The sequence below is a fragment of the Carassius auratus genome, chromosome 25, assembly GCF_003368295.1.
Source record: "Carassius auratus strain Wakin chromosome 25, ASM336829v1, whole genome shotgun sequence".
NCBI lineage: Eukaryota > Metazoa > Chordata > Actinopteri > Cypriniformes > Cyprinidae > Carassius > Carassius auratus.
In genome coordinates this window covers 3,881,555-3,906,221 of record NC_039267.1, presented here as the reverse complement: position 1 = coordinate 3,906,221, position 24,667 = coordinate 3,881,555, and the positions used below count along the sequence as shown (strand labels likewise).

Sequence of the window (24,667 nt, the reverse complement as noted above, 5' to 3'; positions counted from 1 at the left end):
GGGCGGAGCTGCAGGTTCTGCATATGCAACAAACAATAGCTCATTTATGTGATTATATGCCATGGATTGAGGAAACGGCAGAGTCTGCTCACCGGTGCAGGTGTGACCTCCAGGTGTGTTCAAGCACTGCAGGTGTGGAGGACAGACGGAACGGGATGAGCAGAACATTCATCAATATCTGAAATGACCAAAAAATAAAAAATATTTTTAAAACATTTTGTGTCAAATGGATGTCAATTTCTAAATTATATTACATTTTTATTTTATTTAATAGTTAATTATTATTTTATCATTAATATTTACCATTTAATTTAATATTTAATAAATTATTTATATGTCATTTTAATATAATTCATTTAATTTAAAGAGTGTCCATTAATGTCCAAAAGAAATGAGTGGAACATTCAATAATTCTTAAATAACCAATAAAGCGTACTTATACTTTTTTATTTATTTAATATTTAATATCAACTGTTTTAACATTTTATTATTAACATTTACTAGTAAATGTAATACTTTTTTATATTTAATGTAATATTGTTATTTAATATTTAGTTTAATAATGTACATGAATGTCCAACATGTTCAATGTTTTAATAAATTGGGTGCCAAGGTGGATCAGTCAAGTTTAATATTTTAATGGTGCTGTCAAATAATTAATCGTATCCAAAATAAAAGTTTTTGTTTAAAATATGATACGTACAGTATGTGTATATTTATTATGAATATGTTAATAACAAGCACATACAGCATTTATTATGAAAATATTTGTGTGTGCATACATTTACATATACATTCTTATATTTTATATTATATATAAGTATATTTAGTATATAAACATTGTTTTAATAAATTTGGTGTCAGATGGATCAGTCAATTTCCAAATTTACTTTGACATTTAATTAGTTATGAATTTTTTTTATATTAACTGTGTAATACTGTATAATTAAAATGCACTATTTTATTTACATTAACTATGTAATCTTTCATACAACATTTACTGTAGCATTAAAGTTAAATGTTTAACTGAACTGAACCTAGGCAGGTGGGCGGTTGTGGGGTCCACAGCTGGGTGTTGGGGTCACAGGTGATTTGTGTGGCTCCCTGAAGCAGGTATCCAGCAGGACACTGATAATCACCGCAGATTCACACAGAACAGAGAAACCCAGACTCAAGCGCGGGACCGCGCCACAGACCAGGTCTGAAAATGAGACCCAAATATTGGCAGAATATGAATAACACACATCCAAATAAAAAGGATCATTTGATTGTTTTCACGTTTTCGGTCGCTAATACCGGTGTCAGGTTCTCTCCACGCTGAGAGGTTCATGTGGCCGATGTGTGCACAGGGCAGAAGCTCGTCTGGGTGGAGTGTGTGCGCGAAAGGGTCAAAGGGCACCAACTGGATGTGTGTGTTGTCACAAATGATGCGAGACAGAGATGTGGTGCGCAGCGCGTCTCTCTGAGCGGAGCTGAACACACCTTCATTCTGCCACCAGACCTAAACACATTTCATATCACACCCAAACTGACAACTCAATATAGACCCTACAGGAAGTGGAATATCACATTACCTGTCACCGTCTCGGAGCGCTTCGAACTGTTTTGGCGATCAGGCAGGCAAGCAGCGGCCCCACACGGCCCCCGGGCAGAGCCGGCTCTGAAATGGCCCCGACCCACACGTCTATGTTCTTAGCTGTTCCATAGAGATGCAGCAGCTTCCTGGCCAGAACTCCATTACCCAGAATTGCCTGCTAAATCAGACTCATTCACAGGAGCTGAGAGACCGCAGAGCTCTCGCCACGCACTGTAACCTGCAGAGAGAGAGAAAGAAATGCATATAATGCATATAATTAAAACATATTTAAATCCAATAAATATACAACTAAATCTTGCGAGTAGTGCTATTTGTAGTGTTTTAAGTCACATACTGACAAAATACAAGCCAATTTTATCCTATATATCCTATAATTTGCCTGAAAAATACTCAGTGCAAGCATGTGAATACAGGTGCTTCTAGCTGAGAAAACTTGATTTCTGTTGCACAAACAAATTTAAATAATCGAAAAGCCATATTATGCTTAGTAGAGTGTTGCATCATTATGTTACCAGTATATCAGAATCAAATGCAACCATTAGTCGAGTCTCTTGTGCACTTCAGCAATTCAAATCCCTCACTTATGAGATTTCATTTCAGTTAGGATGCTCCCTCAGAAGCCAGTTGCCTATGTAGGCGAAGCAGCTCACTATGCTCAACTAATGACAGCCTGCTGACTGGCACCTTGTAGGCCGTGATCTCGTCCCCTCTGCAGGTTTAACGGCCGCCAGGTCGAGAGGCAGCCCTCCCTGAGCCTGGAAGAGCCTCTCGGTCAGTTCCTCCACCATCATCTGATCTGCTGTCTGCAGTTTAGCTGGGACAACAGCAAACCACGCAGCACAGGATCAATGCCACCTGCACACAAGAACACTCATTATGCATCATAACGTCATGCTGTTGAGTACAAAATACCTTCTTTTATGCTCCACAAAAGAAAGGTTTGAAACAACATGAGGGTGAGTAAATGATGACATGTTTATGTTTTTATTTTTATTATCATTATTATTTTTAATGAAATGATGAAAAAAAACTTAATCTGCCAGTAGGTGGCGGTAAATGTTTTTATGAATCATTCATTCATTTGATTCATTCACACAGCTGATTCATTTATAAATGGGTCTTTGAATCATTGATTCACACAATTTGTTCTAAAAGCGGATTAATTTAGAAATGAAACACCGCTGTGTTGCTCGAAGACATGCCTTAATTCTCCTGCAAAATTGAGCAAAAACACATAATTTGTGTTTAAAATATAACAATATCAACTATTTACTGAACTGTTGAAAATCACATTTGTTAGCCTGGAGCACAAAACCAGTCTTAAGTCGCTGGGATATATTTTTAGCAATAGCCAAAAAAACATTATATGGATCAAAATTATTATTTTTTTAATGCCAAAAATCATTAGAATATAAAGTAAAGATTATGTTCCATGAAGATATTTTGTAAATTTCCTACCGTAAATATATCAAAACTTAATTTTGATTAGTGGTATGCATTGCTAAGAATTCCTTTGGACATCTTTAAATGTGATTTTCTCAGTATTTTGAATTTTTGCACCCTCAAATTCCAGATTTTCAAATAGTTGTATCTCGGCCAAATATTGTCAGATCCTTATAAAGATGATGTATAAATCTCAATTTGAAAAACTGACACTTAATATAATTTTTGATATTTGGGACAAAATCAGCACTATTGCTCTACGTGCTTGTGTGTTGCTACATTTTAAATATGGTAATTTTTTTCTTACAAAACGCATCGATTCACTAGAGGAGGTCTTTGTTCACCCCCTGTGTTTATTATGGATGGATGCGCTTTATTGCACTTCTTTTGGACTGATGCACTGCAACACCCATTGACTGCCATTAAACAGCTTGAAAGACCATTTTAATAGAGCTTAGACTGGATTCGTCTGAAAGAAAAAAGTCATATACACCTAAGATGCTTTTAATATTTGGGTTAACTGTCCCTTTAACTGTGTGTGTGTGTGTGTGTGTGTGTGTGTGTGTGTGTGTGTGTGTGTGTGTGAAACAAACCTTCTTGCACGACTCTCCAGGATGCAAACAAAGAGTGGTGTAACGGCAGAGCCGGGTGCTCAGGGCTCAACCGGTAATCAGGTCCGAGGCGGTTCACAACCGGATGCACGGTAACGTGTGCAAACCGAAAGGCAGCGGTGGAGAAAATGTTTGAGATGCTGGGGTCAGCCGTGGGGTCGTAACCTTTGTATAGGGGCATGAGGGCCAGGTAAGCACTGTGTCCCAGGACTCGGGGCAAGTAGTGATCCCATGTCAAGATCTTCCAAACAAGATTCAGCAAGTCAGAGACATGCATAGGTGAAGTAACCTTTTATTATGTTTTTCAGGTTTTATCTTCTCACCTGGTGGACTGCGCCCAGTATTTTTCTGGCCTCCTGGTACAGTGTGTCCGGACTCCAGTGTGGGTTGAGCTTGTGAAGCTCCTCAGCCAATCGGTTGTGTTCTCTCAGAAAGAGCGTGTGCAAAGCGATCATACCCAAGTGCTCATTGGCCCGGGAGTCACCTGAGACACACACACAAAAACAGCTCATCAACTGGCCAGTTTAAATCAGAAAGAATCAAAGTGAAGACCTATCTGGGACATCTTTAATAAAATGACCGAAATAGGGACTTATTTTCCTTTTTTAATAAGGTGTTTTAGCTTTAATAGCTTTAATAGCTTTAAAGTCAACATGAAAAAAATCAGAATAAATAATCAGAATAATCAGAAAAATGCCTACAACCTGCTTGGAAACAGAACGATCTGTTCCCCATGGATATGTTGAGTCTTTGCTGTGTCTCTGAGAGTGGGACGGGGTCGATCCGCTCCCGTGGGCCGCAGGGGTCAAGGTTCATCTGCGTGCGGGTCAGGAAAGGCATGAAGCCGAGCCCTTGGTCTGAGTGGAGCTGGTTGACGGCGAGCAGGCCAAGAGGGGGACGAGAGGTTTCTGAGGGCCTCGCTGAGCCCATCCGAGCTCCCGTACACCATGCTGGCGTCCACGAATGCCGTGATAGCGTTCAGCTGCTCCCGGTGACCGAGTGGAACCGTACAGCTGGGAGCAGAGCGGAAAAAACGGCATGCAGCTCTGAGTCCCCGTGCGAGGATCGGAGAGAGGGATCTGAATGTGAAGAAGAAGGAACAGATGTTCAGAGTGTGTATGAACCAGCATCTGTTTTAAGTAGGGCTGCCTTTTCTGGTCGACTAGTAGTCATTCATTCTAAGCGTTAGTTAACTAATCACAAATTTATTAAAGGGATAGTTCATCCAAAAAAGAAAAAAATCTGTCAGTAATTATGCACCTTCACATCATTCCAAACCTGTAAGACCTTCGTTCACCTCCAGCTTGGGCTTGGGCGCTCTGTACGAGGGCAATCCGGGTCGACCAACGAGCGATGCCAACATAACAACTGCCTCAAAACAATGGCTGTTTGCTGGCCCTGAAAACATTCCTGCAAGCCTTCAAGGGGGAACACGTCCTGGTCCACTCGGACAGCATGACTTTGGTAACCTATATCATCCACCAAGGAGGCCTCGGGTCACGTACCCTTTACAGGATGACTCAAAACGGCACAGAGAGAACTCCTCTCACTACGAGCGGATCATTTGTTGGGCAGACTGAAGCAGGAACAGACATGAAGCAGATATTTTGTCAAGGGACAAAGTAGCTACAGGGGAATGAATGCTATATCCCCAGACAGTTCAGATGATCTGGTCAGCTTTTTGGCAGGGCAAGAGTTCGACCTCTTCGCCTCCCAACCTAGTTTTCAAGACAGCGGGATGTTCAGGGCCACAATTGGCCCAACACCCGTCTATATGCTTTCCTCTCAAACCCCAGCTACCCCAGTTTATTAGGCGAATTAGGGACACAATGTGGTCTCTTCTCCTTGTGGCCCCTCTTTAGAGGAACCAAGTCTGGTTTCGGGAGATGATCCAGCTACTATCTGCAGCACCTTTATCAATACCACTGAGGAGAGAATACCACCTTCTCTCACAGGCACAGGGCAAGATTTGACTTTTTTTTAAGCTACTTTTAACAAGCAGTGTGTTTTATCCTTTGGTGAATTGCTGTTGTGATCTTTGATTTTTGTTTTGTGTTGTAATGTTAACTTATATATGCTGTGTTATTTATTGCTGCTTTCTTGGCCTGGTCACTGTTGAAAAATAGATTTTAATTTCAATGAGGTTTTAACCTGGTTGAATAAAGAAATGAACTGTAAAGCTTCATGTCTGGCCACTCGAAGGGAGTGTAGCCAAATCCCAGCGAGAGTCAATAGTTGTCTACTAAAGCTAAGCAGGGTTGGGCCTGGTCATTTCCTGGATGGGAGACCTCCTGAAAAAACTAGGTTGTTGTTGGAACAGATGTAAGTGAGTCCAGTAGGGGTCCTCAACCTGTGGTCTGTGTGGGTCCTAATGCCCCAGTATAGTGATGGAGACACTATACCGTAAAAAAACCCACTGTCTTTCAGATAAGGTCCTGACTCTGTGTGGTTATTAAAAATCCCATGGCAATTCTCGTAAAGAGTAGGCGTGTTTCCCCGGTGTCCTGGCCAAATTCCCTCCACTGGTTGTCAATCATGGCCTCCTGATCATCTCCATCCACTCGACTGACTCTATGACTCTCTCTCCTCTCCACCTGTAACTGGTGTGTGCTGAGCGCACTTGGCGTCGCTGTACTCATCCAGGTGGATGCTGCACACTGGTGGTGGTTGAGGAAAGACCCCTCATATGATTGTAAAGCGCTTTGGGTGCACAGCAATACACAGTATAGTGCTATATACGTGCCTCATTAAAGTTATCAGAGACCGAGATGGCAGAAAGTGCGTCATGTTTGCTTTCTTTATTTTACAAAAGCACAATGTTGTTATGTTATTTTGAGAGCACACAAATAAACGTAGAGTCTTTACAGATTAAAAAAAAGTATTACTCTTATCTGTATGTGAGTATTTTAAGAGCAAGTGAGCGCTCCGGCGCAATAGTTAGTCGACTATTAGGGGGCAGTCCTTGTTATCAGGGTGTAATACGCACCTGTATTGGAAAACACGGTGTGTCTCTGCTGCAGGTTCGTGTGCAGTCCGCTCCGGTCTTAAAGGCTGCTGTGCTGGGGCTCTGAGGGGTCAAAGTCAGGTCATGATCGATCCACTGACCCCACTCCACCAGCAGATGAGACAGAGACATGTCCAGAGAGATGTTCTCGTTATGAGTGTACAGAACCTCCTGCGACACGCTGCGGACCTGCACAGAGACAATAAGATCTGATTGAATCCGGAAGACTTATTTGGTCTTATTTTATCTTCAGTTTGTTTTTTGTTTTTATTGGCATTGATGGTTCTATGAATAACCTTTAACATGGAATCTTTCCATTTCACAATAGGTTCTTTATAGTAAAAGAAGGTTCTGTAGAATATTAAATTATAAGAAAGTGACAAAAAAGTGAAAAAGAACAAAAAAAGTATAAAAAGTGTTCCTGTAGCTCAATTGGTAGAGCATTGCTTTATCAAGCGCAAGGTTGGGGGTTTGATTCCCTGGGAACACAGGTTGGTAAATATTTATAGCCTGAATGTACTGTAAGTCGCTTTGGATAAAAGCGTCTGCTAAATGCATACATTTTATTATTTAATTTAATTTAATAAAAAGTGAATTTTTATGCAACAAACTAAGAGGGGTGTTAAAAATCAATCATATCTATGATACATAGTGATGCTGTGGATGTGGATGATTTTGCATCGATGCAGTAATAAGCCATAATAGTTTATCGTTTATAATTTAATTAAATTAAAAGACTAAAATTTTGTTTATTGTTGCACTAGGATTAATTTATAATTTAATATTATTTTATTACACATTTTTGATAATAATGAATTATTTTAGTAATTGTGTTTATATTTGAACCATTTTAATAATAATAATAATAATGTAATTTGTAATGTTGTTTTATTTATTTATTTATTTAACCAATTTGGCACCATTTCCCATTGTATAGATTATGTATTATTATGCAAAATATCTCATTATATGTAAACACTTTAACATTATAAATGTTAATGTATTTTTCAGGCTAATAAAGCACACTTAATTTCAAATTTCAAGAAGAAAATCAATAACATTATATAAAAGCCAGAACAACAACTGTGATGACATCACTCTTACAGGTGGTAGTGTGTGGTTGTGGTAGGTGTGTTTTGGGTTCCAGCCCCTGGGGGCTCCTCGAGGGTCCTCGTACTCCGGCGAAAGCCAGCGGGTGTAAGCAGTGTTTGCCGCCCCCCATTGAGGGTTTTCTCTGCACAGTGAAAAACAGCATTGATAAGAGAAAATACGATGCTTTCTGAGAACAGAGACTGAATGAACAATGATATATGTTGATATCGAGTGCACCTGTTGTTGCAGTGTCCTGTGATAGTACGGTAACGTTTGGACAGACAGTCAGATTTACACACGGGGCTCATTGTCTCTGAGGAACAGCCTGTAACCTGCAGTATGCTCTCCATGTCTTCTGCACTTAAAAGCTCTGAAACGCACACATCAGAAGTTGATATGACTTCAAAATCATGTATTTGTAAATGACCCAAATGTGTGTGTGTGTACCAGTGGGGTCGGGTTTATCCATGGAGTTCGTGTAAACCATCTCTCTAATCAGCTCTACAGTATTATCCAGAAACTCAGCAGATCGGACATGGCTTCTGGTTTTAGGGCCGGTTTGTTTAAACAAGGCCAGCAGGTCACTGGGTCGCACAGAACCCTCTGATACGGACGTCTTCACCCTGATAGAAAGCAGACAGAAAGCATAATATAGAAAATAAATCATTTTATACCCATGTAATCTAATTTTATGACAACTCGTGACTCATTTGGGTCTATTTTGACTCAGTTTCTTTTATTGATTTGATTGGTGGATACTTAAATCAAATGAGCTTTGACTTTGAGTAAGTGTCACCTGTCATTGGTGTGAGCGTACGCAGCGTCTGTCAGCTCTCTGGCTCTGCGTAAAGCTTCCTGGATGAAACTAGATCCCAAATACACTAAAAAACACCGCTAAATATTCATCTCAAAAACTGGCATTCAGTTTTAATATCAGAGTTGACAAAAATGCAATAATGGAATTCAAATGTCTTACTGTGACCTTTATATACAGCATGTAACTGACAGTTGTAGAAAGCAAGAAGCTACAAATTTCTAAAGTTCTTTTTTTTTTTTTTTGAACCATAATTCTAACTGGATCTATAGAGTATACTTTGGTACCTGTTGCATTCTGGGAAGGAAAATGAGATGTGGCTGACAGCGGCAGACACAATATCAGAAGTATAGATATAATCAAGCATGAGGAAGATTCCTGCGATGAGAATAATATACATGTATTAGCCTGCTGATACTTAATAAACCAAACAGGTTTAAATAAGAATATGAATATATAAATTTATAAAATATATACTGTATTTATACATGCGTAATAAGCATACACAGTACACATAAATATATAATGTAATATAATGCAAACAAAAAATTGAATTTTTTTAAAGGATTAATCTTCTGAAAGCACTTATTTTAATGAATGTCTGACAAAAAGTTGAGACACAACCTTGAAACCTTATGAAACACGAATCTCCTTGAAAAACAACCTTGCTTTGATACAAGATATTATTAAGTGTTGCTATTAATAAAACAAGCTCTTTTTCATAATTAAAAAACATTTTTATCCATTTTATTGCGTAACGATTGAACCTTTCTCTGTGGACACAGGTTTTGATGTAGTGAGAAGACAATAAGTGAAAATAAGATTTGATAAAATAATGATTAAATTAAACTGAAGGGGATAATTGTATTCAACGTTACATTCTATTATTAATCCCACATAACATTTACATTCAAAAACATTTTTATTTTTGAACCTAATAGCAGTTACAATTGCTGGACATGTTTTATCCCATGTCTCAAGAATCAGTGCTATACCAAAAAATAAAAAATAAATAATAATTTAAAAAAAACTATAAAACCCAAAATACTATTATGAAATAAAAATGATTATGCTGTATTTTAAATGTACAATTAATTTTTTTAAGATATATATATATATATATATATATATATATATATATATATATATATATATATATATATATATATATATATATATATATATATATATATATATATATACACACACACTCACACAAACACACACTAACAAGAACAAAACGAAACATTATATATAGCAGAATTAGGCAGCTACTATATATTACAATATTACTATAAATATTTATATCAAAAATAATATTTGTGTAATTTTTGATGCACCTACCAAGCACGTCGTATCCATCTGCACGGTCTTCTATACTCACTCTTGTTCTTGCTTCAGATGTGCACATTAATGTACAAAAATATTGTAGATAAATAACAATGAATACAGAAAATAAATATGTTCAGTTAAGTGTTTAAATATGGAAGTACTAATACATCAGCAACTATTACATTGTGTGACTGTACAATTCTGTGTAATTATGCGTGTGAGAAGGAGTTTTATATGCTGGCTTTGGTCTGCAGGTATGTGCAGAATTCTGTTATCTGTGTGACTGGTGACAACAATTCAACATCAAACGATCCCCAACACACACAGAGTGACTGTCTCGCCCTAATGAGCTCTCCATCCAAACACATCACGCTCTATCTAACGGGGTTATCGACACAATCACTCCTCGTGGAAGTCACAGAGAGCCACTGATAGAGCTTAGGGTCATCCTTGAAATTCTGTGGGAGTTTTATGATCTTATTATGGTCTAAGTTAAGTAAAAACACAGGTTTTCTCAACAAAACTCAAAGAAAATGATTTGAACTAATTGAACTAATGCTGTAGGATGACACATACTGAACCTAGGAACAGATCATCTAAAATGAATATTTGCTCAAAATGTATGCACTCACAGGATATCAAAGATGTAGATGAGTTTCTTATTTATTTATTTACTTACCTTTATTTTACCAGGGAAGGAAATCACATTGAGATCTCTTTTACAAGTGCGCCCTGGCCAAGAAGGCAGCACATAGAAGATACACTTTAACAGACAACAAGCAAAAAATGTAAATTTGTTGCACAAAAATATTAAAAATACCAAAAACAAAATCACCATTTAAACCAATCACAAGCATGATGATAAATTTGATTTAGATAAGACTTTAATTCAATAAGAGTTCTCTTTCTTCATCAGTTTTTGCGAAATGTAGCATTACATCACTTGCTCACCAATGGATGTGAATGGGTGCCGTCAGAACGAGAGTCCAAGCAGCTGATTAAAACATCACAATAACATTAAACCATTGCTTCTGGCTAAAATAGAAGTCCATATTATATTAACACTTCCTTCAGTGAAAAAGTTCATCTCATGTTGTCCTCTCACAACAAAATGCACCCATATATTAATTAAGGGCTGTTTCGGCTTATAAACAGTTCTTGATCAGTCCATATTTTATGTATTATGGATGTGTAGTTTAGCTGGAACAATGGTCAAAAATTAAAATGACAAACATGCAGTTTTTCATTTCTCAAGACATTATTTGATGGAGTGGTGTGGATTACTGTGATGTTTTTATCAGCTGTGTGGACTCTCATTCTGACGGCACCCATTCACTGTAGAGGATCCACTGGTGAACAAGACATACAATGCTAAATTTTTTTCAAATAATTTCTGATAAAGAACTCATTTCAAGTGCTCATTTCAAGGGTGAATACATTTTAAGGTAATTTTCATTTTTAGGTGAACTGCTTCTTTAACATTTAGTGTTGGGGGTTTGTTGTCAGTGCTTCCCGTAATCCATCTTTTTCTGCCCACCTGTGGATGACACTTCTGCTGGCACAGGGACGATCTGATAGAAGACACACCTGGAAAAGAGGTCAGTGGAGCAACAGAGAAAAACAGACCGTTCTGATAAGAGAAATTGGAAAGTGAGGAGAACTTCGGGGATTCCAGGTCGATGACTTTAAAAGGCTGTTGTTCTCGGCAGGTTTGATGCAGCACACGTCTGACGAAACCAGAAGAAGAAACCAGTGTCAAGCTGGCACAAGATATGTTTGTGTAGCGCAGCACATCCATTTACAATCCAAATCTAGTGTCAGTGTGAAAATAATGAGCTTAATAAAATCCTCACAGGTCGATTGTTAGGACTCTCTTCATGCATTCAAATAAAGTTAGTTTGCATGAAGAGCGATGAAGAAAGATTCTCTCAGTCATGCGTTCAAAGGAACGACACTTTCGACGCGGTTATTAATGAACATGAAACTAATATTTATTGTGCTTTTCATTAAGAGCAGCCTGTTAAACCAGCTGAGCCACATGGCATTAGTTACAAAACCTCTTTTAGTTCATACATTCACAATTATTTATAGTTATCTCTGATTAAAAGAACACTGTGTTGTTAGTTTTTCCGTTGTTTCACAAGGTTCTCAAATACTTTCATTAAGGCTATTAAATATATATATAAGGGATATATTTTATATTCTACATAGTTCTAAAACCACATGAAAACACATTGGGCCTTATTCTTACATAAATTGTTGCATTCAATTCAATAGGATGATTTATGTGCATTTATGAATGATTTAAAAAAGCCCATGGTTAATACTGTGTCAGCACCTTTTTAAATGGCTAAATAAGAAACAGGACAAAACACTGAAGAACAGTTTATACCAAGTCATGTGATTCCAACGCAATGCTTTCACCATTTACGGCACAATACAGTCATAGTGCTCCTGTGAAAAACGTTGAATTGGAATCAGCGTTAGATTGACTGGAATGCATCAGTCTGAAATCAGCTGATCTGCCACATGATCTTCAGCAAGGCAGCTGATCACAGAGAGACTGTTTTATAGATACATGACCCAAACTACTGAAGGCAGGTCGTAGTGTGTCCATACTGAGAGCAGCGCTGGGTCCCGGAGGCATATGTGGAGATCATGTGGACACAGAGGTCTTAAGCGTGCTGAGACCACAGAAAGCGATCGCAGCGCTCCAACATGCTCTGAATCAGTGCTCTAAAACATCAGAGAGAAAACAAAGAGGAATGAATGCATGAGCACAGGAACTGTTAAACATTACCTTCTTTAAGAATGCAATACATGTACACTGCGCAGTATATACTGTACCCTGCATACTATTTTCCAAAATGTAAAAAAACAATACTTTGTCGTAATCATATAAACAATACAATGCCTAATATTTTCCTAAAATGACTTGTTTAGAATGGAATACTACCATTCTACTTCCTATATAATTTACATTGCCTATTATTTTCCAAAAACATATATATTAGCATACTACGAACGCAGTATGTACTGTACACTGCCTAATATTCGCCTAATATTGGACTACTAACATGCTAGCATTAAGTATTGTATATTTTTCTATATACTTATATTTTAAGAAACAGTACGTTTGTGCATCGAATACTAGTGTACTGCTTTCTGAAAAGCCCACTATTATTTTCCACGCTCTCACCTTTGCCGCTTCTCAGCCACACGAAGCAGATCGCAGACCAGCGTTGAGCGTGAGCTGAGATCGACCTGTATCCCGCGCTCCTGGAGGGCCGTCAGGGCCCGGTCCGGCCCGAAGACCCGCACCAGACGCAGGATGATGTTCTCCGGGCTGACGCGAGTGCTCCAGTCAGTCGAAGCGTCTGATAGGTCGGGAGAACTATCGCTTGTGCCGTTAGTGTCTTCTGAGCAGGATCCATTGGGGCTGCTGGGAAGGGCTGAAGTGGGCGGGGCTTCGCTGCTTGAACTGATTTGCTGTGAGAGCTGGAGAAACAACACCCACTCGTCAAGAGACTGAGGTACAATACCTGCAGGAAGACAAAGAGAGAGGCATTACAGACATAGAATAACTCCACAGCGAAACAGATTAAGTGAGTTTGTATTGACAGTTTAGAGCATCTGTGTTCGTGGTACCATCATCCCCCTCTAGTAGTGTCATGTCGTCCAGTCTGCAGATGGCACTGAAAGCCTCGGGCCGCCGCTGCAGCTCTCTGCACAGGTACAGGTAACCCATCCAATACCTGAGAGACAAATAACACAGTCACAGCACACACAACTACACATTCTGATCCAATTCTGTCCAGTCTGATTCTACACTCACCCATGAGTTCTGCACACCTCCAGCATCTTCTGTTTGGAGGCCAGATCAGCCGGCAGACGAATCAGCAAAGAGAGTAGACGCCCATAACCCCAGCTGAAGAAATGAGAGTGCCACCTACAGCATAGGAGACTTTATATATACATCATTTTCTTAAAGGGTACGGAGTACCATATATATACACATATTGCACAAGGTGTACAAGTGATTGAATATACATAAAAAGCCTATAAATGCATGATAGTCATTCATCAAATTAAACTATAAATATTTAAGATACAAATATCGTATGTAATTTATTTTACAGAGATAATTTTTTTTGAGGAATCTGGTTACGTATAAATTAATATTTTATTTTGTACCTGGGCTGTCCGTCAACAGTGATTGTGTCATTCTTTTGTGGGGCATCATGGGAGAGCGCCAGTTCCAGCCAATCCTGTCGCAGAGTTTCCGGCTGGAGGAGAGAGCCCAAGAAAGACAACCTGGCAGATGACAGAAATAGTTGATTGGATATATTCAAAATCCTTTACAGTAGAGGTCGACCGATACATCAGGCCCATATTTGTAATTTTGTAATATATTGTCGTTTAAATTAACGATCAATTAATAACCTTAATGCTGCAAAATGCGTCTGCAACAGTATTATTGTTATGTGCAAAAGCCACTTGGAAAAAAAGCTTTCTCACCCAAATTAAATGATTTAGTCTGAATAAAATGCTAGTAGCAGGACTGTAATGAATAGATGTGATTATGATCATTTGATAAAATGAAGAGAGCATGCAATACGTTTGAGATTATTTTACTTTGTTGACTGTTTCCCGTCGAGGAGACCGCTGAATGCGCTTCTTTAAACGGTTTTGTGGTGCTCTTTGTTGTATTTTAAAACGCAATTGCAATGTTTTCAAATCAGACTATAGTATTAAAAATAAAATGATCCCAAACGTAACTCTGGTGCTTGTGGCTTTGCTGTGCAGTCAATGAAGCGCTATTTCACATCAAACATTTTATGCACTTTTTTGTGCGTGCACACGAGGACGAGCGAGCCCGGGTTTGACTAGATGTATTTGGAGGTTATTACTCACGTCTCGTTCAGCACAAATCCAAATGTTTCCATATTCACAATGTATCTGAATGTCAAACTATATATATTTTTTTTTTTTATGTAAACTAGACGGAAAAGATGATCCTCTTCACATGAGCAAAAACGTCCTTGGCATAACAGCAGAGTGGACCGGTATACTACGGTGTATTTAAACTGACCAGTGTAACCTTGTATATGTTTGGTTGACTGTACTTTATTTTAATAATGAACAGACTGTGATGTAAGTTTGAAAGTAGAATGCACTTTAGATGTTTTGTGTCATTTATAACAAACACAAATGTTGCTGGTTGCTAATGTGTTTGCAGCACTACTGTTATTTATTTTTATTTTTCAGTTTAATTGATTTTTCTTTATAAAATTGTATTTATTTTATTTAAATGTATATTTAAGTTTACATTTATGTTCCAACAAACTTGAAAAAATTCTGCTTGATAAATGCTCTACAAATTTTATGGAAATGATTGACTTATCCCATATCGGTCGATCTCTACTTTACAGCTATGATAAACAAACATCATAAAACACTGTATAATGGTACGCAGCCTTACCGCTGCTGCTCGGCTCGTGATTGGACTAGATTGTCCAGATAAGGCAGGAAGTGGCTGGGTAAAGCCATGGCCATGATGTCAGAGGGGAGGATTGTGGGATAGAACTGCGGATAGGCACGAACAGCCACCTCTCCGTGTTTATCATAGAGTCTGTAGAGAGAAAAGAAGCATTATATTCAATATAAATGACATATTCAGGTCTGCAGGTGGCCATATTGTCATTAGATATACATAATAATAATTAAACTCACCTGTACAGGTGTGAGAGTAGCAGAGGTGCGTTCCAGGGCTGAAGTTCTCTCAGACTGCGCAGAGACTTCAGCAGATCGCCCTTCTGAATCACCTCCACCACCTTACTGGCCTGAGTGAACTCTACAACACCCCGAGGAATATTAGGAGAATTCATATTAACACAATGAATACAGTGAATATAATGCAGGCCTGTGTAATGATTCATTAGGGACATTTAAGTCATGTTGGAAAGATTGTGTTAATGAGCTGGACCTGCATTGAGGTTACCACAATGTCGTTAAAAATTTCAAAAATGGATTTGCTAAAAAATTTTTTTTTTTTATTTAACAATAAATCCAGTTCCATGGACAAAATACCATAGTACTGAACAATTATGATCGAATATCTAACGATTCAATTTACAGCACCTTCAGGAACTGAATAAAAACATAAAAAAGCAAAAACACATTAAAAATTGTTTTTGTTTAAGTTGTTTTTGTTTTTTCTTTTTAGTATAAACTGAACTAAATCAAAATACAGAAAAAAAAAATAATATTGTGATATATTATTACAATTTAAAATAATTGTTTTTAAATGTATTATACATTAAATGATCATTTATTTCTGTGATGCAAAGCTGAATTTTTAGGATCATTATCACATGATCCTTTAGAAATCTTTCTAATATGATGATTCATTATCAAAGCTGGAAACAGTTCTGCTGCTTAATATTTTTTCAGAACGTGATACTTTTTTAGGATACTTGATGAATAAAAAGTAAAAAAAAAAAAAAAAAAAAAAGAAGCTATGTTTTAAAATATCAATATTTTGTAATAACAATATACACTACTGGTCAGTAATTTGGGGTCAGTCATTTATTTTCTTTTTTTTTTTTTTTTATAAAATCAATACTTTTATTCAGCAAGGATGTCTTAAATTGATAAAAAGTGTAAAGAAAATATATTATTATAATTTTTTTTTTTTTATAAATGCAGTTGTTTTTAACCTTTTATTGATCAAATATATTCGACAGCAGAACTGTTTCCAACACTCATAATAAATCAGAATATTAGAATGATTTCTAAATGATCATGTGATCGACTGATGTTACATGTGACACTGAAGACTGGAGTAATGATGCTGAAAATTCAGCTTTGCATCACAGGAATAAATTATTTTTTTAAGTATATTCAAATAGAAAACTATTATTTTAAGTTGTAATAATATTTCACAATATTACAGTTTTTTTCTGTATTTTTGATCAAATAAATGCAGGCTTGATGAGCAGAAGAAACTTTTCAAAACATTAAAAATAGTAATTTTTCCAAACTTTTTGGTCTGTACTTTTTATAAAACTTTCAGTTTTTAGTTTCACTTTTTGCTCTGACCAGAGCTGCAATTATGACTTGCCAACTAGTAAATACAAACTTCCCTAGAGAACTTAAATGCACCAATTATTACAGTTATGTAAAAAAAAAATTATGATGTAAAAAGCTTACCCAGCATGCCAGCAATAATAGGCCTTCATCACCTCGCGGTGCTCTCTGTATCGCAGCGTGCACATCTTCCTCACTCTCTCCTGGTCCAACAGGAAGAGTACCTCCTCAGGAACACACCACACGCTTTCGATGCCTCCTCTACCGGGACAGCCCATCTCCAGATAAAGACAGGCCAGCTGCGAGAGGTCAGCCTGGAGGTCAGGAGGCAGAGGTTTGGGGGAAAACAGCTGTATTAGTTCGAACATGATTGGCCAGAGGTGGGAAAAGCGCTCTGACTGGGCGGTGGAACAAGGGGGTGCTTCTCCCATGCTCCTCTGCTTCAGTAAGGGATGCAGATTCATGCAGGTTAGCAGAGTAGATATCTGGCTGAACCACGACACAGCAGGACATTGATGAAACCAGCTCTTCTTCCTCCAGAGGCTTGTCCTCTTGAGCTGTTGTTTCTGTAGGTCTGGTGTGATCCTCCGGACCCAGGACCCTCTCCAGAACTGGAGCCCACTCTCGAAGGACATCGCTCAGACAGACAGGGTCCAATAAGACCATGGGGTCCTGGATCTGAGAGCTGCAGAGGAACAAATATCAACTCTAATAACAATGCGGCAGGTTAAAGCAACTACAGAGATTGGGCAGTAATTACATATAGTATGATATGCTATATTTCATCTGAAAGAACTTGGAAAATATTAATTGTCATTATTATACACACATACCAATTATGACTTAATATTAATTGAGAGACTAAATATAATTTAACATACTTTTAAAAAAAATTGTCACACTGAAGGCTATTAAAATTAACAGAAAATGGCTAAAACACAACTGTAGCAAAACTTCTATTTCTAATTGTGCACATAAAACACATAATTTCGCTTTCGCATTAATGTATTTCATTTTAATCTATAAACTTGAGGTTGAAAAATTCAGTTCAAATTATGGAAATGACTAAATTAATGACTAAATTAAATGTTGTATGCTCACCAATTCTGCACACAGTAAAAAACAGTGAATATTATTGCAATTAAAAAAAATAGTTTTCTCTTTTAATATAAATATATTGTAAAATGTCATTTTTTTTCTGTAATGCCAAAGCTGAATTTAATAGCACCATAACTTCAGTCTTCAGTGTCACACGATCCTTTAGAAATCAGTCTAATATGCCGAATTGCTGCTCAAAAAGTAAATGTATTAATACTTTTTGTTCTATTCATATTTTTGTGGAAACCATGATAGATTATTTTAGGGTCCTTTAATGCACAGAAAGTTATAAAGATGAGCATTTGGTTTGAAATGAAAATTAACACTATAAATGTCACTTTTCTTCAATTTTATGCATCCTTTTTGAATAAAAAGTACATTTCCAAACAATTGCATGATTTCTAATTAATGTACCATATGCCATCATTCAACAGCTTTATAATTCAACTCGAACTGAACATCTCCTGCCTGTATACAGCAGTACGAAGCAGCGCTCCTCTAAACTCACATGGCTTTCTTTGTGGCGGCTCTCAACTCCTGGCAGCTCAGACTCCGAGCTGGACTGCTCAGTGTTCAATCTAACAGAGAGACAATCAGACACAACAATAAAACAATCTCAATATACAAATCACCGACAGCAGCAGTCAGAAAACACCAATAGGGGAGTCAGAAAGTAAATCAGACTGACTCATGCTCGACTTCTTCTGGAAGAGGGTCACTGTGGCCATGACCTCCCCTTGAACCCCTTCCCTGAGGTCAGGCCGAGGCCACAGGTCAGAGTTTCATCTGAAGCGTGTTGATCTTCTCGGTTGTCTTTTTCACAAAGCTGGAGACGCTGAGGTACACATATTCACAGACACAAAACACAGCGATTGTCACCAACATCAGGAAAGATCGCCCGAAATATAAGGAAATAAAATTGCTGCTGATTTTGCATAAAGAAAACAAAGAGCAGACATAACTCGTAACCTTACCAATCTCAGGCATCACCATAAAATGAGACAATGAGACAAAGCAATATGTGGCACTGCGTCAAAACAGGAAGTTACAGTGTTAAAAATAACCTGGGTATCAGCAGCTGCATGTTAATGAGAGCTATAGAATTTTGACTCTTCAGTGGAATTTTACTTCCTTGTGATCCAGCCAATCAGAGCAAAGCTAACTGGGTCTGGTGTGAAATTTAAGAGGAAGTGAAATTATTAGTTTTAGGGACAGCTGTAATAAGATGTGTGTGTGTGTGTGTACCTGTCTCGAACAGCCTGCAGGGGCGACTCGTGGGGGTTTGAGCGGAAAGGCAGCGGCAGAAACTGCAAGCTGATGTCTGACCTGTCGCCCTCTCCACGCACAGACTGAGAGTCTTCAGGACAGCAAAAGGAGGAGATGAAATAATAAAGAGATGATTGAAAAGAGATAAAGAATCAAGTCAGAACATGTGTGATAATTGAGCAAAAGCACAGAATAAAGCAGATAATAATGATCGAAAAAGAAGAATTTAAGCATCCAAAACACCAGAGAAATGATTAAAACTAAGGGCTCATTGATGTTTTTAGTGGATTTTATTGCACAATGTATGACATACAACACACTGACATACAATTACCTCTATAAAACTATTAAAATAATTCAAAATATTAAAAATGATATTTTTTTGTCATGACCAGCTACAAACTGCATTTTTTTGTCAGTTGATTGGTTTTTATTTTGGTCGACAGCATATTGAACATTCAAACTGTTTATTAAATATCAGTTAAATTCTGATTGGTGGTGAGTTTGTTGCTTTGTGCAAAATATTCGCTTAGATGTGGAAATAAAAATTGCTAAATTTGCTATTTTAATACTCATCCCTGGTTTTATGGTCAACGATTCATCTGTTGTATGTTATCTGCCAATAAAATGCCTTTTATTTGCTAATCCTTTTTTTACACATAAATAGAATCAAGTCCCTGTTTAAATTTTATTTCCTTGTTTAATATCCTAATTCAAAATATGTCAAATTAGTAAAATGGGTAATTACAATATCTTTGTAGTCTCTCTTATGAAAGCCTGTTTGTTTATTTTTTTTGCCATGAGATTAAAAAAAAAAGAGCAAGTAATTGCAACTTTTTATTTCACAATTCTGCAAGTTTATATCTCACAACTGACCCTTCACCAGGGGAGTTTGATTGACAGGCGATCTGACCAATCATAACGGCGAATCTGCCATTTTGTCAGACAAACAGACGAGGGAGTAGATTAGTATTGAAAAATGGAAAATGGTGTGTATTGAGTTAACGATTTCCCGCAGTTAGAACAAGATATCTTCTGATGTTCATTCATGTTTATTTCTTGCTATAACCAGTAAAGAGGAAGAGATGATTGGTTGACATGCCGTTTGAACGCTGATCTGTCGTGGCACATAAAAGAGCGGCAAAACATTATTTATTTATTGTTTCGGAGACCTTGTTTCATAGCAGAAGTAACCTGCTCGGTCTTGTTTGTCAGCGTGTTTCAGTTTCCCTTTGCTCTGTGATGTATTTTTCACGGCGTGAGAACATGACGTGTGGAGTGAGAGTGGTGTGGCCTGTCGGGGACAGCAATAGTAACTCTTTGCAAAGAGTAAATTATAAGTTTGCGAAATGAACAATTCTGAAAAAAGTCAGAATTGCAAGTTTATATATTTGAGTGCAATTCAGGGAAAAACAGAGATAGAAAGCTGCAACTGCCCGTTTTATTTTTTTTTTCATCCCATGGCATAAAAAGCTTCCATACTTTCTGATCAATAATGAAATGTGAGTGGTAATTTCCACTGAGAGAGCCGGAATCACAATCAGAAACAGGCTTTTAGGTCTGAAATCGATCTTCTGTTTTCTCTCAGTGTCTCTCTCTCAGTCTCACCATTCTCCACCTGCTCCTCCTCGGTGAAACTGAACTCCCTCAGCCGCTCCTCCTCGAGCATCGATTGGTTGGCGAGGGAGTTGGCATCGTCGTCTGATTGGCTGCCTCGTCGGCTGATGACACGGTAGATGCCGCAGTCCAAAACGTTGAAGCTCTCCTGCCAACAACAGATATTTTTATTTTTAAAAAACATCCATCTGCACCAGAAGTTGCGTTATACTTTAACATTATCCATCATTTCTGATGAACAGACTAGTAACAATTCCATTCCAGTCATTTAATTGCTTGTATTTTTGTTCTAATTTTTATTTTTAAATCATAAACCTATAGGACGAGCATGTAGGCTTATGCATTTATTATTTTATTTATGATTAGAACAGATAAACAGAGACTGTTCATGTTCAACACTGTAGTGACAGCAGAGGCCACTAACAACAACAAAAAACATTTAGTAATTCTCATTTATGAACCAACTGAAATTCATCGATTTTATTTAAGATCGATTTTTGATCCTTAAATCCCAATCGATGCGGTTTTCAGTTGATGAATGAACAGTACATATAGTGCGCCTCCCATCCAATAAATTCGGTGCTTTGTTACTTTTGTTATGAAACAAAGTCTCAGATTTCGCCACCAACTGGACAGGTTGGAATTACACTTATAAATTACAACAGCACACCCTAAATGTAATCTGTCAAAGTGACGGAAAGCTTTCAAATTTTTCCGTCACTGCTAAAAAAAAATATATTCCGTCAATTATATAAAATTTTCCATTTAACGTGACCTCTGATCTGTATATATGCCTGTGTTTTGGGACTCACGTGTGAGGAAATACTGCTCCTGCGGCTGCTGCAGGCGGAGTCCAGTGGCTCCAGTTTGCTGATCACTTCCTCCAGCTGACCAATCAGCTGCTGCTGGGAGGCGGAGTTTAGCTGAGCCTTAAGTTGCTCCAACCGATCAATGGGGAGGGACTTCCTAGCCTAAGGAGGAGATGCAAAAGAGTGATACTTTATTTGGAATGGAGTACTAATGTAATATTTAATGTTGATTAAATCATTTTTGTAATATTAATGCATACTGCACAGTATGGACACCACATGTGTTGGTCCTTGTATGTGTACCCTGGATGTAATAATGGCGTGCTGAAACATGCAGCAGACGGTGGTGGCGAGCGTCCAGTTCTCCCTCTTCATCAGACGCTCCACACAGCGCTCAGGTGACATCAGAGACAGGTGAGACAAACGCCCGTCACCGTGTAGACAAATAACTCATTACGGAAAACTGAAATCTCCACCACATCTATAGAGAAAAGACGACAGATACAGATCCAAGAGCTAGAAATCAGGTCTTACAATAAAAGACATCATACAGTATTTATTTATCTATTTTTTGTTATAAATGTTAAAAATAATAAATATATACAAAATTATATTGCTACTTTTTAAAAATGTATTGTTAAAATATTTATGTTTTATGTTAATTCTGTTACATTATCAAAATTAAGGTTATTTTATATTCACATTTTTTAGGAAGGCAGATAAAGAGCCATAAAGAGCTGTAATATATATAAATATTAATATATTTTAAATAAGTAAAATGTATTAAGATTTTTACAAAGTTATTTTTATACTATATATAGCTAAAATATAAAATACTTATATATATATATATATTTATATATATATATATATAATATATATATATTAGGGGTGTAACGGTTCACAAAATTCACGGTTCGGTTCGATACGATACACTGATGTCACGGTTCGGTGGTTCGGTTCGATACGTTTTAGATACAGCAAAATGTAAAAACATCTCAACTTTTCAGAATGCCGCAAGCGCACCGCGGGTCATGTGACAAGAACCAACCAATCAGCTTCATCCTTTCCCGTAACAACGTTGAGAGCTCAGCCAAGATGAAGGAACAGCTGATCATAGTTGTATATGGATTGCAATTTTGAAATAAATTAGTAGCAGAGCTACTGCAAGCGATTTTTAGAGCTGCAAATCCATTTATCCTTCGCTGAAATTTCCGCGTCTCATGGAGAGAGCACGTCATTGTTGCTTAGCAAAGACAGACGCCTCATGAGCGCTTCTGCCGAAGCGCTTTGGAAAGGAGGAGAAAGACGCGCTTAGCGTTTTCCATGCGTTTTTAGGCACGATATGTGAACGGCCCCTAAGGCGCTCGCTCACTCAGCACGCGCTGAAGGCTCGTTGCAAAATGTCTAATGCATTTAACAGACCAGAAATATAAGATCCTAAAATAACCAACAGGTCTGGTGTTTGGGTTGGATTCCCTGTAAGCTATAGTGTCTAAATGCTGCAGGGATAGTTTGCTGCGTGCATGTTTCTCCTTTTTTCGTCTTTTCCCAGATAGTACTGACGCATATATCCCAGATATTCCCGCTGGTTTTTTTTTTTTTTTTTTTGTAATCCGCTGGTGTACCCTGTCATGTTGCAGATGCGACATACCGTTGTTTTTTATCCACCACTCTCTTGCCATCACCATTATAGCTTAAAGGGAATCCAAAGTGCACCCAAACACCAGACCTGTTGGTTATTGGAGGATCTTCTCATTTCTAGTCTGTTAAACGCATTGGCTATTTTGCAACGAGCCTTCAGCGCGTACTGAGTGAGCGAGCGCCTGCTGAGTAGCCTAACATAAACATATAAGATGGTGTTTTTTTCTTCTTCGGAGTGTCAGGGGCGTTGCCTGTTACGTTGTTTGGGTATTGGGCTACCTTGTTGAACGCATATCATTATATTTCTTTCTCTCTCTTTTTTTTTTTTTTTCAAATATAATTAATTACTCCAACGAACCGTTCGGTATACATAATGCGTACCGCGTACCGAACCGAAAGCGTCGTACCGAACGGTTCAATACGAATACGCGTATCGTTACACCCCTATATATATATATAATATATATATATAATATATATATATATATATATATATTATATTATATAAAAATAATATTCATTTTTTAAATAGTTATTAATTACATATGTTAAACTTAAACATTTATTATACCTTTAATATATGTTTTAACATATGTATTTAATCTATCTATCTATCATCGATTTGTTTGTTTTTTGAGTAAATATATGTTTCTGTGCATTGTGAAGTGTTCATTTAATTTAAAACCTGATATAGGTTGAACAATGACCTCTCACCTTTGACCTCTGTCCACAGCAGAACCTGACCGCTGTGAGGGGTTGAAGATGTAGATGGCCGAATCCGTCCAGGTGAGTAGGTTTTGATCACTAAGAAACAACACACACACAATTCACAAGTTAAATTTTAACCAAAAAACCTTTTAACCTGAGACGTTTATCATCACAGTCATGATAGCAGGTATGAAACAGTGTGTCTTCACTAAAGGTCTTGTGTGTTATTGTAAGCACAGGGGGTGGTTACCCAAACTGGAGGAGTCTTGGGAAGCCAGAGACTGTGGACTCGTCTGTGCCGGGTTGAAATGTGGCTCATTCCTGAAATAACACAACAAATACACAGAGAGAAAAGAATTGAGATAGAGGCAGAAAACAAACACTTATGAGGTCACGAGCATGAGGCTCACTTGTAAGAGACAAGGGGCAGCGGTGGGCAGGCCAGCAGCTGTTTAAACTGGTGCGTGCTCAGGACTCTCCACCGAAACTGGCCTCCCATATGCGAGAGGCCGGGCCGTGCACAGTACAGCATCGCCTGACCCC

The 24,667-nt window shown here is 37.7% G+C and overlaps 2 pseudogenes; both read right to left on the bottom strand.

The window, feature by feature from the left end:
• Positions 1–11,436, bottom strand: part of LOC113042805 (eosinophil peroxidase-like) — an 18,739-nt pseudogene extending 7,303 nt beyond the window's left edge.
• A 426-nt stretch (positions 11,437–11,862) lies between these two features.
• On the bottom strand, positions 11,863–24,623 carry LOC113042804 (Hermansky-Pudlak syndrome 5 protein-like; annotated as a pseudogene).
• Positions 24,624–24,667: the final 44 nt, after the last annotated feature.